The sequence below is a fragment of the Arachis duranensis genome, chromosome 6 (assembly GCF_000817695.3).
Source record: "Arachis duranensis cultivar V14167 chromosome 6, aradu.V14167.gnm2.J7QH, whole genome shotgun sequence".
Taxonomy (NCBI): domain Eukaryota; kingdom Viridiplantae; phylum Streptophyta; class Magnoliopsida; order Fabales; family Fabaceae; genus Arachis; species Arachis duranensis.
Window position 1 is genome coordinate 85,359,249 of NC_029777.3, and position 3,431 is coordinate 85,362,679.

The window sequence follows — 3,431 nt, forward strand, 5'->3', positions numbered from 1 at the left end:
TTAAAAATTTTGAATTTCTTATTTTCTTTTTCCTATATATTTTTTGAAAATAATAAAAGAAAATACAAAAAATTCATAAAATCATAAAAAACCAAAAATATTTTGTGATTCTTGTTTAAGTCTTGTGTCTTGTTTTAAGTTTGGTGTCAATTGCATATTCATCTTGTTCTTGCATTTTTCAAAAATTCATGCATTCATGGTGTTCTTCATGATCTTCAAGTTGTTCTTGGTAAGTCTTCTTGTTTGATCTTTAAATTTTCTTGTTTTGTGTTGTATGATGTTTTTCATGTGCATTTTTGCATTCATAGTGTCTAAACCTGAAAGATTTCCAAGTTTGGTGTCTTGCATGTTTTCTTTGCATAAAAAATTTTTCAAAAATATGTTCTTGATGTTCATCATGATCTTCAAAGTGTTCTTGGTGTTCATCTTGACATTCATAATGTTCTTGCATGCATCATGTGTTTTGATCCAAAATTTTCATGTTTTGGGTCATAATTGTGTTTTTCTCACTCATCATTAAAAATTTAAAAATAAAAAATATCTTTTCCTTTTTTCTCTCAAAATTTCAAAAATTTGAGTTGACTTAGTCAAAAAAATTTTAAAATTAGTTATTTCTTGTAAGTCAAGTCAAATTTTCAATTTTTAAAAACCTTATCTTTTCAAAACTTTTTCAAAAAAATCAAATCTTTTTCATTTTTCTTACTATTTTTCAAAAATTTTAATTTAATTTTTCAAAATCTTTTTCTTATTTTATTTTAAATTTTCAAAACTTAACTAACAAGTAATGTAATTGATTCAAAAATTTGAAGTTTGTTACTTTATTGTTAAGAAAGGTTTAATCTTTAAATTCTAGAATCATATATTTTAGTTTCTTGTTAGTCAAGTAATTAATTTTAATTTTAAAAATTAAATCTTTTTCAACCATATCTTTTTAATCATATCTTTTTATCATATATTTTTCAAAATTTTATCTTTTTCAAAAATTTGATTTCAAAATATCTTTTTATCTTCTTATCTTTTCAAATTTGATTTTCAAATCTTTTTCAACTAACTAATTGACTTTTTGTTTATTTCTTATCTTTTTCAAAACCACCTAACTACTTTTCCCTCTCTAATTTTCGAAAATTTCTCCTTTCTTTTCAAAATTCTTTTGATTAATTAATTGTTTTAAATTTTAATTTTAATTTTATTTCACCTTTAATTTTCGAAAATCATTAACTCCTTTTCAAAATTTATCTTCGAAAACTTCTCTCTCATCTTATTCTATTTGTTTATTCATTTAATAACACTTCTCTTCATCTCAAATCTCTGCTCCTATCCTCACCCTTGTGTTTGGATTATTCATCTTCTTCACTCTTATTCTTTTTCTTCTTCTACTAACATAAAGGAATCTCTGTACTGTGACATAGAGGATTCCTCTTCCTTTTCTGTTCTCTTCTTTCTCATATGAGCAGGAACAAGGAAAAAGGCTTGTTGAAGCTGATCCTGAACCTGAAAGGACTCTGAAAAGGAAACTAAGAGAAGCTAAATTACAACAATCCAGAGACAACCTTAGTGAAAATTTTGAACAAGAAAAGGATATGGCAGCCGAACCTAACAACAATAATGCAAGGAGGATGCTTAATGATTATACTACACCTACTTCCAAGTTTGATGGAAGAAGCATCTCAATTCCTGCCATTGGAGCAAACAATTTTGAGTTGAAACCTCAACTAGTTGCTCTAATGCAACAAAACTGCAAGTTTCATGGACTTTCATCAGAAGATCCCTACCAGTTTTTAACTGAGTTCTTGCAGATCTGTGAGACTGTTAAGACTAATGGAGTAGATCCTGAAGTCTACAGGCTCATGCTTTTCCCTTTTGCTGTAAGAGACAGAGCTAGAACATGGTTAGACTCACAACCTAAGGATAGCCTGGACTCTTGGGATAAGCTGGTCACGGCCTTCTTGGTTAAATTCTTTCCACCTCAAAAACTGAGCAAGCTTAGAGTGGATGTTCAGACCTTCAAGCAAAAAGATGGTGAATTCCTCTATGAAGCTTGGGAAAGATACAAGAAGATGACCAAAAAGTGTCCTTCTGACATGTTTTCAGAATGGACCATGATAGATATATTCTATTATGGTCTGTCTGAGTTCTCTAAGATGTCACTGGATCATTCTGCAGGTGGATCCATTCACCTAAAGAAAATGCCTGCAGAAGCTCAGGAACTTATTGAAATGGTTACAAATAACCAATTAATGTACACTTCTGAGAGGAATTCTGTGAATAATAGGATGCCTCAGAGGAAGGGAGTTCTTGAAATTGATGCTCTGAATGCCATATTTGCTCAGAACAAAATGTTGACTCAGAAAGTCAACATGATTTCACAAAGTCTGAATGGATGGCAAAATGCATCCAACAGTACTAAAGAGGCATCTTCTGAAGAAGAAGCTTATAATCCTGAAAACCTTGCAATGGTAGAGGTAAATTACATGGGTGAACCTTATGGAAACACCTATAATTCTTCATGAAAAAATCATCTAAATTTCTCATGGAAGGATCAACAAAAGCCTCAACAAGGCTTTAATAATGGTGGAAGAAATTGGTTTAGCAATGGCAAGCCTTTTCCATCATCTTCTCAGCAACAGACAGAGAATTCTGAGTAGAGCACCTCTAACTTAGCAAATATAGTCTCTGATCTGTCTAAGGCCACTTTAAGCTTCATGAGTGAAACAAGGTCCTCCATTAGAAATTTGGAGGCACAAGTGAGCCAGCTGAGTAAGAAAGTCCATGAAACTCCTCCTAGTACTCTCCCAAGCAATACAGAAGAGAATCCAAAGAGAGAGTGTGGTGCACAAAATTGTGATCATCAATGGCGCCATCAACATGGTACGCACAATTGTAATCTCACTTCTTTATCACAACTTCGCACAACTAACCAGCAAGTGTACTGGGTCGTCCAAGTAATAAACCTTACGCGAGTAAGGGTCGATCCCACAGAGATTGTTGGTATGAAGCAAGCTATGGTCACCTTGTAAATCTTAGTCAGGCAAACTCAAATGGATATGGGTGATATACGAATAAAACATAAAGATAAAGATAGAGATACTTATGTAACTCATTGGTGGGAATTTCAGATAAGCGTATGAAGATGCTTGATCCCTTCCGTCTCTCTGCTTTCCTACTGTCTTCATTCAATCCTTCTTACTCCTTTCCATGGCAAGCTGTATGCAAGGGTTTCACCGTTGTCAATGGCTACCTCCCATACTCTCAGTGGAAATGTTCAACGCACCCTGTCACGGCACGGCTAATCATCTGTCGGTTCTCAATCAGGTTGGAATAGAATCCAGTGATTCTTTTGCGTCTGTCACTAACGCCCCACAATCGCGAGTTTGAAGCTCGTCACAGTCATTCAATCATTGAATCCTACTCAGAATACCACAGACAAGGTT

The 3,431-nt window shown here is 33.2% G+C and overlaps 1 non-coding gene across 1 annotated transcript; it reads right to left on the bottom strand.

Moving 5' to 3' along the window:
- Positions 1 to 1,979: 1,979 nt before the first annotated feature.
- Positions 1,980 to 2,083, bottom strand: LOC127740424 (small nucleolar RNA R71). The gene has a single exon (XR_008001100.1). It is a non-coding gene; the product is annotated as a small nucleolar RNA R71 (small nucleolar RNA).
- Positions 2,084 to 3,431: the final 1,348 nt, after the last annotated feature.